Source organism: Coenobita brevimanus, chromosome 65, assembly GCF_032717465.1.
Source record: "Coenobita brevimanus isolate Jiangsu-jjx chromosome 65, ASM3271746v2, whole genome shotgun sequence".
In the NCBI taxonomy this organism is placed as follows: domain Eukaryota; kingdom Metazoa; phylum Arthropoda; class Malacostraca; order Decapoda; family Coenobitidae; genus Coenobita; species Coenobita brevimanus.
The window spans coordinates 24283131-24298762 of NC_137018.1; positions in this window are offsets into that span (position 1 = coordinate 24283131).

The following is a 15632-nucleotide window of genomic DNA, read 5'->3' on the forward strand; positions in this document are numbered from 1 at the left end:
CCATCTCTCTCTCTCCCCATATATCTATATCTATATATCTATATCTATCTATCTGTCTATAGATAGATAGATAGAAAGATAGATAGATAGATAGATTATATATATATATATATATATATATATATATATATATATATATATATATACATATATCTATCTATCTATCTATATACATACATATCTATCTATATATACATATATCTATCTATCTATATACATACATATCTATCTATCTATCTATATATATATATATATATATATATATATATATATATCATCATCAACCGTTTGAGTATCCACTGCAGGACCAGCCTATCCCAACTGAAGTGAGGACAGTACAGCCAATGATTCTCTGCCACGTGGCTAAGACTGTCTGGTAGTGACTGTATGTAGGGTGTGAAGTGCTTGTAAGCGTAACTGTTTTGTTGGAGTGGCTTTGGATGTGTGTGTAGTCTGTGAATCAAGTGTAATTGGCCCGCGCAAGCTGACTGGGTGCAAGCATACTTTTATAGTAAGCGACACAGGTTCAACCACAGCACCCCTTATGTCTGCCAAGCAGTATGTGGCCAGGAGAACGCTCCCAAAGTTTTTACCCTGGCGGGGCGCGAACCCTCACTCTCCACTGTGCGAAAACGCACACTTTACCACTGTACCACAGAGGCTCCATATAAATATAATATATATATATATATATATATATATATTTTTGCGAGGAAGAAGGAACCAAAGGCCAAGAGCCCGCAGTAACAGTTCCCTCCAAGAGAAAAACAAAATACAATAGAGAGCCAAATTCAAGATCCGATCATTTTGAGATGCCTGGACACACTACGTTTAAAAGACTGGAGATCATAGGCAGGAGGAAATACAGACAGAGGGAGACAGTTCCAGAGCTGACCTGTTGCATAAATGAAAGACTGGAAGTAATGGTTAACTCTTGCATTAGAGAGTTGGACAGAAAAGGGATGAGAGTTTGCTGCCAGACGGGTGCTACGCGCCCGTCGTAGAGGTGGAGGAATGCAAGCAGACAGTTCAGAGGAGCAGTGACCATTAAAGTAGCGATAGAAAAGAGATAAAGATGCAACAGTGCGGCGAAGAGACAGAGGTTGAAGGGAGTCAGTAAGAGGAGGAGAGTTAATGAGATGAAAAGCCTTTGACTCCACCCTATTGAGAAGAGCTGTATGTGGGGAGCCTCCCCACACATGAGAGTTGTACTCCACACAGGGGCGGATAAAACCCCTGTATAGAGTCAACAATTGTGCAGGGGTAAAGAAAGAGCGGAGTCGGCTTAGCACACCCAATCTCTTGGAAGCAGATTTTACAAGAGATGTAATATGATCTTTCCAAGATAAGTCCCGAGTAAATGAAACCCCAAGCATGTTCAAGGATGATGCAGGATTAAGCTGAATATTATTAAACATTAGTGGGTATACCTGTGGAAGATTTTGTCGGGATGACAGGTGTAAGAACTGAGTCTTAGATGCATTAAAGACAACCATATTATTTTTACCCCAGTCAGAGATATGAGCCAAGTCAGACATTAGGTGTGCCATAGCCTCATCCCTTGTTTCTTGAAGTAACTGTTGAGATGGGCGTTGCGGGAACCGAATGGAAAGGTGAAGGGTGGAGTCATCAGCGTATGAGTGGATAGGGTTAGATGTACAGCTTAGAAGATCATTGATGAATAAGAGGAAGAGAGTTGGTGATAGGACAGAGCCCTGAGGAACACCACTGTTGATAGATCTAGGAGAAGAACGATGGCCGTCTACGACAGCGGCTATAGAACGACCAGAAAGGAAGCTAGCGATGAAGGCACAGATAGAAGGATAGAAACCGTAGAAGGGCAGTTTGGAAATTAAAGATTTATGCCAGACTCGATCGAAAGCCTTTGAGATGTCAAGTGCCAATGGCAAAGCTTTCGCCAAAGTCCCGAAAGGAAGATGACCAGGAGTCTGAAAGGTAGGTGAGAAGATCGCCAGTGGAGCGTCCCTGACGGAACCCATACTGACGATCGGAAAGAAGGTTGTGATAGGAAAGATGCCTTAAAATTTTTTTATTAAGAATTGACTCGAAAACTTTTGAAATACAGGACGTTGAAGCAATTGGACGATAGTTGGAGGGTTGGGAGTGGTCACCCTTCTTTGGGACTGGCTGAATGAGAGCAAACTTCCAGCAAGAAGGAAAGGTACAAGTTGACAGACAAAGGCGAAATAGTTTGCCTAGGCAGGGTGTAACCACAGAAGCACAGTTTTTGAGAACAACAGGAGGGACCCCATCAGGCCCATATGCCTTGTTAGTACTGAGGCCAGTAATGGCAGAAAATACATCAACTGAAGAAATTTTAATGTCAGCCATGAGGAAGTCAGAGGGGGAAGTGATGGAGGAACAGCACCGGAATCGTCTAAGGTGGAATTGGAGGAGAAAGTCTGTGCGAAGAGATCTGCTTTATCAGTAGAAGAAATAGCTACAGAACCATCAGAGTAGAAAAGAGGAGGGAAGGATGATGAGGTAAAGTTGTTAGAAAGATTTTTGGCAAGGTGCCAGAAGGAGCGGGAAGAATTCGAGTTGAAGAGTTGAGAGCATTTAGTATGGATGAAATTATTTTTAGTAGAGCGAAGAACAGACTTAGCACGATTCCGGGCAGAAACGTAAAGATGATGTGATTCAGGGGTGGGTTGGCTCCGGTACCTTTTGTAGGCCTTCTCCTTGTTGCGGACAGCATTAGAACAAGCGTGATTAAACCAAGGCTTTCTTGCGTTAGTCAAAGGATATGAGAAAGGAATGTATGCTTCCATGCCCGAGAGAATAACCTCCGTAATGCGCAAGGCACACTCAGATGGCTCACGGCCATGGAAGCAATAATCATTCCAGGGAAAATCAAAGAAGTACTGCCTGAGGGCCTCCCAGTCCACAGCTCCAAAATGCCAGAGACGACGTTTCCCTGGAGGGTCCGCAGACCATACTGGAGCGATAGGACAGGTTAAGGTAATCAGGTTGTGATCGGAGGAGCCCAACGGAGAGAAAAGATTAACAGAGTAAGCAGAAGGATTAGTTGTGAGGAAGAGGTCAAGTATGTTGGAGCTCTCTCCAAGGCGGTCAGGGATACGGGTAGGGTGCTGTACAAGCTGCTCTAGGTCATTAAGGATAGAAAAGATGTAGGCTTGTTCACCAGGTGGATCCGTGAAAGGAGAGGAGAGCCAAAGGTGGTGGTGAACATTGAAATCTCCAAGAATGGAGATTTCAGAGAAAGGAGAAATGGACAGAATGTGTTCCATCGTAGAAGTAAGATAGTCGAAGAATTTTTGATAGTCAGTAGAATTAGGGGATAAGTAAACAGCACAGATATATTTAGTCAGAGAATGACAGGAAAGCCAAAGCCAGAGAGTGGAGAATTCAGAAGAATCAAGTTCAGGAACACGAGAGCAAGATAAGTCGTTGCGTATGTATACACAACAGCCACCTTTGGCTTTGAAATGAGTATAGAGAAAGTAGGAGGATACAGAAAAGGGTTTGCTGTCAGTTGCCTCAGACAGCTGAGTCTCCGTTAGAAAAAGAAGGTGAGGTTTAGAGGAGGAGAGGTGGTGCTCAACAGAGCGAAAGTTAGATGAAAGGCCGCGAATGTTGCAGAAATGAAGAAGAAGAGAGTCAGACAGTGGTTCCAGGCACCTCGAGTCGTCACCAGGAGAGGGGCAGATGGCGGGGGCATTTATGGTCCCCCCCCCCTGGGGACTCCGAGGCTGGGTGAATTGACGCCATTTTGGTGAATTTTGAATAGGAAGTGTAGTGTGTACTGTGCATGTAGTTTGGTGAAGATAGATAGAGAAATTTGTACTGGAGAGCATGCTGGCCTACTCCCTGTGTAACTGAGACACTGAAAAAGTTCAGCAAAGGGGGATGGTCAGGAACTAGTCCTGAGGGCTGATGAAACGGGAGCTCCAGCACTCCCTGTCATCAGCTTTCCATCCACCTCAGGAGTACTGCCCTGCTCGACTGGTGCTACCCCATATATATATACAGTACTGTGTATATTTATCTCTCTCTCTCTCTCTCTATTGATCTATCTATCTATTGCCAGATGCCTTAATCCCATACGGGGTGGCCACAAACAAACTGCCTCCACGTCGCCCTGTCCAAGGCCATTTCACTGCCCTGCTCCCAACTCACACCCCTCTCTCATATACCTCTCCACTCCATCCCTCCATCCCATCCTTGGCCTCCCCCTCCCTCTCTCCCCCTCCACCTCACTCACATACACTCTCCTCGTCAGTCTCTCACTCCCCATCCTCTCCCGTGGCCAAACCACCTCAGTGTGTTTCTCCTAACGTTTCCTATCACATCCACACCACAACGTTCCTTTACATCCTTATTTGTCAGTCTGTCTCTCCATATGATTCTACAGGCTCCTCCCAAATAACTCAGTTCCACTGCTCTCATTCTTGACTTGTGTCCCTCTAACAAAGTCCAAGCTTCACTTCCATATGTCAGAGTTGGTATCTCATAATGTCATGTAGTAACCTTTTCACTTCCATGCTCACTTTCCTGTTTCTTATCACTGCTTTCAAGGAACCAGCAACCTTTCTTCCTTGTTGTACCTTTTCAAGCACTTCACCCTCTAAACTTCCATCCTTACTCATCATACTACCCAAGTACTTAAATGTACTCAAATTTTCCATTTCCTCATCATCTAACCTCACTGTACATTCACTGGCTTCACTTCTCTCAAAGACCATAACTTTACTCTTCCCTACATTCACCTTTAGATTCCATTTCTTACACACTCCCAAACTCATCCACCAAGCCTTGCAGCTCCCCTTTATTTTCACTTAACAACACAGTATCATCTGCAAACAACTGTACAGAGAGTTTCCAAACACTGCCCTCTCTCACTAGGGCCACTCCAACATCCACAGTTCTACCTTGTATCTTTATTATAACCCCATCCATATACAGATTGAACAACCATGAAGACGTGACACATCCCTGTTTCAACTCAACCTTCAAAAAGAAAAATTCACTCAGTTCACAATTGACACACACTGCAGCCTCTGTACCCTCATACATATTCTTCACAGCATTCAGCAACCTCCCATATACCCCATATGTTCTTAATACTTTCCACAATCCTTGTCCATCCACCCTGTCAAATGCTTTCTCCAGATGCATTAAGGCCACATACAACTTCTTTCCCTTCACTAGAAACTTTTCCACTAAAGATTCAAGAATGAATATCTGATCTACACAACCTCTCCCCTTCCTACAGCCTCCCTGTTCTTCTCCAACTAATTCCTGTTATTTCCCTAACAATGTCAATAATTATCCTACCATATACTTTTCCTATTACACTAAGAAGACAAATGCCCCTATAATTACCACACACTTTTTCCTCTCTCCCTTTGTACAAGGGAATAATTATACCTAACTTCCAATCCTCCAGGACTCTACCTCCCTCCCAGGCCAATCTGCACATCTTCCACATCCATTCTACTACTATCTCTCCCCCATGCTTCAGCATTTCACCACACACTCCATCAATTCCTGGGGCTTTCCCCATTTTGACTTTCTTCATTGCTTCCACAACTTCCCTCCTACTGATTTCTTCCTGTCTTCTCACCTCCCTCCTTCTCCCAGCCTTATACTCACATTTCTTGCATTCTCTATGTTCAACAATTCCTCAAAGTGTTCTCTCAATTTGCTCACTTTTTTCTCCACTAGTAATCTACCATTTTTATCTTTCACTCCCCAACTAACTTCACTGCCACCCTGTCTAACTCTTTTTACCTCTTTCCAGAACATTTTCTTAGTCCCTCCACTTTACACTCAAATTCCTTCCAAATTCCTCATCCACTCTCTTCTTACTCTCTCTCACTAATCTTTTCTCCTCTCTCTCTTCCTTTCTACATATAACTCTCTCTTCCATCTCTCAACTTCTTCCACACCCCTATCTCTCATCCATTCATTACATGTTTTCTTCTTTTGTGCCACAGCCTGTCTCACCTCTTCATTCCACCATGCTGTTCCTTGCACCCCCTTTTGTCTTCTCTTCACCCCACACACCACCTCACATGCTGCGCACACACACACACACACACATATCTATATATACTGTACATGGAGAGAGAGAGGAGAGAGAGAGAGAGAGAGAGAGAGAGAGAGAGAGAGAGAGAGAGAGAGAGAGAATGTGTATATATAAAAACTTTTTACACTTCAAAAAATATTTTTCTGGTGATGCTCATGACCTGAAGAAGGAATGTGAATAAGACTTGCAGGAGACAGCAGGAACCAAGTGTGAATCTGGAGATGGTAGGGGTGAGGGGAAGAGAAAAGAAGAATGGAAGGAATAATGAAGAATTAGCACCAAGCCATAATATGGCTATATGACACTAAAGTAGAAGGGGGCAGGGTAAATAATCCTATTAAACGTATACAAAGTGCGATGATAATATGAAAAGAGGAACAGTGGAAGGGTCACCTAGGAAATCAGTAAGTTGTGGGGGCTGATGTAGTGAGCAAAGGAAGGGGAAAGCTGTGAGATGTTGTTGGAATGTAGATGGGCAATCAAGAAAAGGATGACGGATAGTCATAGGATAGTTACAATGTGAGCAGACGGGCTGAGGGTCATGCCTCATCGAATGACCATGAGTTAGACAGGTATGAGAAATGAAGACGAGCAAGGATAGTCTCTCATTGACAATTGGGGTGGGCTGATGTGTGCCAGGGAATAACAAAGAGTTTAACACTATGAAGTTTGTTGTGAGCCTGTTGGTTCCACAAGGATTGCCAACAATCACAGAAGAGACAGGTTAGAAGAGGGAAACACTCAAAAGCAGGAATGGGGCAGAGGGAGGACCTAGAGGAGAAAGTAGAAAAGCGTGCCAATGAGTCAGCCTGTTCATTACCAGTAATCCCAATATGGCTAGGAACCCAGCAGAAGCAAACTGAAATTTTTCTAACAGAAAGGCAGAACAGTCACTCTTGAATTTGGGTGATTATAGGATGAGAAGAAGGCTTGGTGTGTAAGGAAGTGAATGCACTGAGAGAATCAGTGAACATAACAAAGGCAGAGGAAGAGAACCTAAGAAGAGACTTCAGAGCAAAAAGAATAGCATAGAGTTCTGCAGTGAGGACACTTGCAATGCAGGGAAGTGTACTTTGGAAGAAGGAGTTAGGGAACACAACAGCAAACCCAACAACATGACAAAATTTAGAGGTATCAGTAAAGATATGCATGGCAGAAAAGTGACAGGACATATATTCGAGAAAAAGGGAGCGAAAGGTATCTGGGGGAAGAAAAGACTTAGAACAAGGGTGAAAAGAAGGGCAGACCACAGCAGGAGGCAGAAGCCAAGATGGGAAGGAAACTGGACATAGTAGAAGAATAGGTGGAAAGATAAAATCAATAGACTGAAGAAGAATGGGGATCTGATGGGGGAATGGAAGCAGATGGGAGGCCAAGTGAAGGGAGCATTGGAGAAGGCTAGGAGGACAGATTAACTTATTTGTAGGGAATTGATGAAGTCAATATAGGACATGATAGCGAGAAGAGAACAACGATAGGAGAAGGGGGAAATGCTTGATTCAATACAGAGACTTGTAACAGGAGTCAACCAAAAAGCACCAATAGCTAAATGAAGACCAGTATGATAAACAGAATCTAGCTTTGAAAGAGTGCAAGTGGAGGCAGAAGAACAGATTTGAAAACCACAATCGAGCTTGCAAGGAATAAAGACAGAGTGAAGACAAAGAAGTAAGACACGATCAGCACCCCGTGAAAGATGAGACAGCGTTTGCGGTAAACAAAGACGATGAAAGGTAGAAGACTTTAGGGAAGAAATATGCGCATTCCAGTTTAACCGAGAGTCAAATGTGAGGCCAAGAAATGTGGTAGAGGATCAGTAGGGAAGAGGGATGTTATACAAGTACAGAGAAGGCTGTGGTATGGTTAGCAATTGAGTAAACATTAATGCACAAGACTTAGAGGTAGAAAAACAAAGACCTCGTGTAGTAACCCATGTGGAGGCAGCATCGATGGCGGACTGAAGAAGGGATTGGAGCCAAGGCAGATCTGAATCTGAAGCGCAAATAGCTAAATCATCAACATACAGAGAGATCAAAACAGACTGAGGTAGAGAAGAGACAGTGCCATTTATAGCTATGAGAAAACGGGTAGTACTAAGGACACATCCTTGGGGGACACCTTCATGCTGGGGAACAGCATGGGAAAGGTGGTTTCTTATATGGACATGAAAGATTCAGAGGGAAAGAAAATTTTGAAGGAAAACATATGCAGCCAAGCAGACCAAGGGATCTAAGACAACAAAGAATATGATACCTCCATGCCGTATCATAGGCCTTTTCTACATAAAAAAAAAAAGATGGCGATGACTGATTGGCTGGGCGAAAAAGCAGAGCGGATAAAATATTTGACTTCGAGAAGAGGATCTAAGGTGCTGTGTGCTTTGCGATACCTGAAGTGTAAGGAGGAAAGAAGCCGATGAGATTCAAGGTGCCACATGAGTTGAGTATTGACTATCCATTCAAGCAGTTTAAAGAAACAGCTAGCCCTGGCTATGGGATGATAACCTTGAGGATGGCGTCCAGGTTTACTAGGTTTAAGAAATGGGAGGATGATTGCTATATCAGAAGGAAAGAAACCTTTTTGGACTGAAGGTTTCCTTCCTTCTGATATAGCAATCATCTTATAAAGAGCCAAGAGAAAGGCTGTGGCTTGTGGGGACAGATGTTTTAACATAGTGTAATGAATTCCATCAAGTCATTCACTTGTACTTTTACAGGATCTAAGTGAGGATGACAATTAACAAAGACAGGAGCATCAAGAAGTCCCTCAGCTAACAATGTAAATGAAACTGGTACAGATTCAGAATCAGAAGATAAGGCGATGAATTTCTGGAGAGTGATAAGACCCGCTACTCACAACACTAAAATAATTACCTAAGGCATCTGCAACCAAGGAAGCATCAGCCACAGACTGGCCATAAATATGAAGTGCCAGGGCTTGGTGTGGGATATGTTTGCCTGATAATCTATAAAGTTGGGATCAAACTGCTGCAACAGGTGTATTTACAGAAATGGAAGAAACACAGTCTCTCCAACTAGAACGTTTAGCCTGACGGATGGAATGACGGAAGGCAGTGGGAACTCAGCAAAATATAAGGAGGCAAAGAATCTGATCTGAAGTGGATTGTTTATGATGAGAACTTTTCCAGGTGGCACATTTCACACAGAGAGATCGCGAACAAGTAGGAGTCAACCACGGAACACGTCTGGCAGTAGACGGTCTTGTATCATGGGGAATGGCAGTGATAGCAGCACTTAAAACCAGGACAAGGAAGGAGACGAAAAAGATGATGGAAGATGCGGGAGCACTGTAACGGGAGAAAATAGCTCCCAGTCACCAGCACTGAACTGCCAATGAGGGGGACGAGGGAGAGAACAGTACGAGGAAAGTGAGAGCTTGACAGGGAAGTGATCACTAAAAATACTGTCTTCTAATACCAAACAATGACAATGGAGAGAAACTGAAGGTGAGCAAACGGACAGATCCAAACAAGAGAGGAATGAGTACAGAGATCAAAGTGAGTAGGGGTGCCAGTGTTAGGGATAAAAAGATCTTGATAAGAAACTATTCTAATAAGCACATCTAGTAGCGATCACAGAGTCACCCCACAAGGAAAGGCAGCAACTGAAGTCACCAATAAGAAGAACTGGAAGAGGAAGGGAATGAAGGAACGAGACAAAGCCAGGAAAATCAAGAGGAACAGAAGTAGAGAAACAGAGAAAGCTAACAGTGATCCACTGATGGAGAAAGACACGAGCAGAAGTATGAGGGAATACAAAATGAAATAGGATGAGGTTCAAAGGGGACATCACTAAGGATAAGGAGAGCAGTGTTATATGAAGGAGGAGATCCAAGAAAAGTATAACCAGGAAGAGGAACTGAGGAAGTATGAAGAAAGGTTTCTTGAAGAGATAAAAAGAGGATTAAGGGAGGTAAATAAGAAAACAAAGGTCTGTATGATGGGTAAGAAAGCCTCTAAAGGCAGTATCACATGTTACCTTGTATGAGGTTTTCCGAGGAAAAGTTCCATAGGACCAGACACAGACTTTATCATACACGTTCCTCGTATTGTCGGCGATGACAACGTTTCTCACACTGTTGCCAGTGCCCTTCTCGCTTATACCCAGCCAAGGTCACTGAAGAATGCAGTCACCGACTTGGTTGAGAAGGAGAAGCAGCATGGTACATAAACAGACGGAATCATCCAGGGACCCCATCGGTTAAAATGGTTTTCTCAAGAGTTTCTAGATGCAGGGTTGGTGCTAATGATATTGTACTGCACAGAGGTACTGCTCTCCGGTGTTGTGTTCACCTCACGTGGCACATCTGGCAGCAGAGTCCCGAAAATGTAAACACATTATCATACCGACATCACCACAGTTTTCATCAATGCATGAAATGTTTACTCTTCAAGGCTTCCATAATTATTAATATTTATTTTAAAATATTATTAGGTATTCTATGACAGGTTACATCTTCAATGCTAAAACACGAAATAGAGTTGGTCACACTGTTTTGTACCTCATATGATAGGCAGGAATCTCTCCAAATAGATTCCAAGCTTGCCAAGAATACTGTTGACATTTACCGGTACCATGTTATCGTGCCAATTCGGCAGATCTCATATGAGGTACCATGTGATACCCCCTTAACTCGCCACATCTCAGCAAATGACCCCCCCCAGTTCCAGCAGATTTTCAGATTTTTTTTTTTTTCTGGCTAAAACCTCCGCTTTTCATGAGAAACATCGAAAATTCAGAGAGAGTTGAGTTTAAGAAATACGGTACATGTAACAGTACCCTTACCTTGGTATCATGTTCTCTCGGGCCATTCTCCAGAGAAGACATTTTCTATAGGAGGGGTAACTATTTCAAGCCACTCATAACAGTTAAATATTTATTTATTTGGTACGAATTTATATGTGGTACAAGAGTATATTGGTTTTCACACAATAATATAGGCGATATAAGCATTGTTCACTCACCAAACACATATGTGGCACCTTCTTTTACGACATTACCGCCTCATCACTTCTGCTTGTTTCTTCCTCTGGCTTGTTTCTTCCTTTGTCCCTCACCTCGGGAATCACTTTCACCTTGAATTTCATCATTGGAGAGACCGTGGAATGACATGTCTTTACTGGCCAGGTCACTGCTTACAGGTGAGTTGCTGAGAAAATGGCATTGGGGGGGGGAGGGTCAGGTGGGGCCAGGCAGTATCCCTGCCTGACAGGGGATAGAGGAAGGTCTCCCACATATGCCTACCAAAAATCATCTGTGAAACTTGAAAAATGTGCAAATGATGGACCTCGCAGTTGCAAAACGTATGGATATGTCATCGGGTGTCACCCTGACAAAACGTGGTGACGTATTCATACGTCAACAGGACGCGACGGGTTAATATTCCACTGAAAGAGTGTCATGCCTACACAGAATCAAGAGTGGGAGAAGCGCAGAGATTGTTTATGGTGTTGAGGGAGAGAGTATCCAGGAGGCATGGGTAAATCAAGAACAGAAGAGATCTGGGCAGACAGGGTGTAGTGCTCAGAGAGGATGCAGGTGGCTGAACAGAGGAACAGTGGGAAACAGAGGAGAGAGGAAGAGGAGGTGCAGTAGAGGTAGAATGAATGGGAGGGGATGGTTTAGGAGAGGTAGGAGGAATGGGAGTAGGAGGGAGTGACAAGGCAGGCAGACAAGGGTAGGCAAGGAAGTGGCATGAAGAAGATAACTGATGATACTTTGCAAAGATTCTGCTTCCACAGCAGAGGACAAAGGTTGAGCGTGATTTAGTGACATAGCATTATGGGATTTTTGGCTGGAAGAGGAGGAACAATGGATAGGCTTGGCAGTAGAGGAAGGGGGACAGTGACCAGAAATATGAGATGGAGAGGATAAAACAGCATGCTTACATTTGTTAGCTCAGGGAGCAGAAGGTGAGGGAGGAGAAGAACGGGAGTATACTGTATGGGAAGGATGTGGGGTGGAAGATGCAGAACTAACAAGAGAAGGAAAGGAAGGAGAGGAATCAGGAAGAGAGGCAAGAGTAGCAAAAGAAACAGACAGATGTACAGAAGCAGAGGCACTGGATGAGCTTCAGACCTGCGACACAGGAGTGGGTCAGGCCATACGTGAATATGAGATGCCAGGGAAATGCTCCAAGTGACAGGCTTCTCGAAGGGTAAGCCTTGTTTTCCACTGAATATGGGAAACTTTGGCTTCAACAATATACGTAAGGCATTTTCTGTAGGAGGTTGGATGATGTCCCCCACAGTTCGCAAAGTATTAGAAGGTCGATTCACAAGTGGACGCTGAGTGTCCAGCTTGTGAACAGTTGGGGAAACAGCCTGTGACCAGCAGTACTTTGCTGGATGGCAAAAACGCCCACAGGAAGAGCATTGACGAGGAGGAGGAACATGTTCTTTAACAGAGAGTAAAGTGCCTCCCATAATAATGGAAGAGAAAAGATCTCGGGATTGAAATACTGTTTTGGCGATGTTAGCTGGTTGTTGGCAGTGTCCTCGGGGAGGGATTGCATAGCATTGGATTGAAAGGATCTGGTGATTTTGTTTGGAAAGAATGAGTCTGATGTCTTCTTTGCAGTCAGTGAAGTTTCTTCCAAAAACCAGAAAGAGGGAAGACGGACAGTGCCTGCTGCTGAATTCAGTCCTACATCTGGAGAGACAGAGATTGGACTGCCTGATGGGTCAACTATTGATACGTTTTTTTCTACTTGAGCTGCGTTTTGTACTTTGAGGAGACGAGAGCCATTGGGTCGTACAGAGAATGTAACATCGAAGCCCACCTGTCATAACAGTGAAAGGTGAAGCGAGGGGCCATCAGCTTGGGAACTGATTTTAAAATACCGAGACCTGGTCTGAGGTCGAAAAAGAGTGATGGTCAAAACAGAGTTAGTGAGTTGGGAAGCAGTATGAGGACGGGATGAGGAAGCCAATGAAACAGGACAGGTAGATGGAGGAGGGGACGGAGGCAGATATGGTTCAAAAGTTAACTATAAAAGATGAACGCGTAGATAGAGTTGTATGTGGAGTGGACTGTAAGGCAAGAGATGGCATAGTTAAGCTTAATGAAACAGGTAGAGAAACTGTGGAAAGAGCCAGAGATGTACCAGGAAGAGAAGATGGGGTTACCATCAGGGTAAGAAGAATCAGCAAAGCTGGGGGAGGGGGAACCAGAAACAACTTCCATAATCTCCTTTGGGAAGGAAAAGACTCACTATGAATGTTGAAAAGAAAGGATTGTTTGGGCAGAACCTGATGTCCAGAGGCCTAGCCAATGATCCAAGCAGGGATCAAACTCCAAGCATGCACTCCCTACCTTACCCAAAAAGGGATAGCAACAACATGTGGGAGAGCTAAGTCTCCCAGCATAATGATGGACCACCGATTGTTGGCCAAGAGTCCTATCACTATGCAACAGCACCTCTGGATCCAAAAGCTGCAGCTCAACAGCAGTTCCACCCCTGAAGAGGTCCACCTCCACAGAGATCCACATACTAGGATGGTACCGAACCACCATGATCCCAGCAAATGGCCAGATCAATTGCCCATGACCACATCCTAATCCTTCTGTTGCAACTTACTAAAGGCCACTGACAAGAATTTTGATGAATGATGAAAATTCCATTCTATTCCAAGCCAAAGATAAATAGAGAGGCTAGGAGAAAAGGAAAACAGAACCATAGAAGAAAAAAGCCTTGCAAAATTAGTTGAGGCAGTGACAGGGACCCCAAGGAAAGGGGACAGGGTAGACCAGAGTGGAGATGCAAGTGTTGCATCCACCTAGCAACCAAACTTTCACGCACTGTGGAGCTCCCCTACATGTGAAGTCCCAATCGACGTCTCTCAAGCCCCCCCACGACAACAACAAGCAAAGAAATGGGGGGAGGGGAGAGAAAGCAATCTGAAAGTACACAATGTGGATCTCATGGAGTAAAAGGGAGGGGCCTAATGGAACTTGCAGGGTGGTAAGAGGAAGATAAATGTATTACTGTACAGGCTCTTGATATTCCATTAATCTTACTTCAGTGTTTCATACCTCGATCGGACTCCCTCACTCGTCCAAAAGTCGTGCTTCGATCACTCAGGCAGTACCAATCCTGACCCACAGATATTCAAAATGGCCAGGCACATATGATGCTGAATGGTAGTTGCTTTTTTCACAAAAAGTTTATTTCTTTAAATGACAACAATCCTTTAACTGATTCCCCCCCCCCCTATTCACTTCACCCTGCCTCTTTTTTTCATGGTACTTTTGCATAAAGTTTACCTCAAACAAATACTGTATTATTTTGTCATGGTAGACATTAGTAATGGATGTGGTAGTACATTCTTTTTTATGGTAGGATATATTTGCATCCTGCTGGTGCATAATGATGACATATAGGTTCTTGACACACACAAACACAGCAAACTACATACTGACTTTCACATGCACTTCCGTCACGATGAGAAACTTTTCCAAAACCATGCCTAGCTTGCATGGACAGGATTAATTCTGGCTATAACTTTCCCTCCGAGGAGTAGGTCTGGTCTTGCAACGTACCTTATGTAAACTGAATATAGACAATACTGCTGTTTTGTAATTTTATAGCCACTTCAAAAAAAAAAAAAAAGAAAAAAAGAAAAAGAAAAAAAAAAGGACTGCACTACAGATTAAAAAAGACGGGTTAAACTTATGCCTATTGACAGCATACAGGTCAATAAACAGTTTTTACCATGTCCAAGTCCTCCCCTACAAAGTGACCCACAACAGTTGATTTACATCTAAGTTGCCTTTTGTACTGCTAGATGAAGATGGTCAAGGAGGCAGTGCCTAACAGCCTGACTGGCAAAGGATCAAACCTGGATTATTTCTCAGCCTTGTTTCCAGTCAATTCTTTGCCCTGCTAGAAGACTTTTTTGCTCTGCTAGACGACTTTTCTTTGCTTTTCTACATCTTTTACAAACAGTATAAAACTTATTTCTCCATATGATGAATTTTGTATTCATGCTATGCCCAAATGATATCACAGCTACAGTATTTTCAAAAGATGGACCGCACTTGAATACTGCTGGTTCTGCTTGTCTTTGTTGTTTGCTTAGTAATGCAGAATGTTTCTTCTGGAGAAAAAAAAAGTAATCATGAATGGTGAACGTAGATATCATTTGATGTGATAACACTATAGGCAACATGAGCTCCCCACATCAGAAAGGAAATTGTATTCCATTTGGAAGAGACTCCTCAGAATGGAAAGGAGTTGAGACAATGGTATAAACCCCTTCAGTGTGATACTAACTTTTGCATTTTGATTTTGTTACTACAAAAGATTTTGTTTATCTTACAAGAGATTCCTGATAATTAAATGGCAAACCCTAACAACAGGTTGAAATGTAAAGAATGGATACATACAGTATATTATAATATAATTGAATCTGAAGTTAAGCAGGGTTGATGCAGGCTTTTCATTAAAATATATAATCAAAATTCGCAAAGAGTTTATCTGATCAGCCACTTCCCTCTTCACTGATCATTGCATGATTAATGAATAACTAATCAGTCAC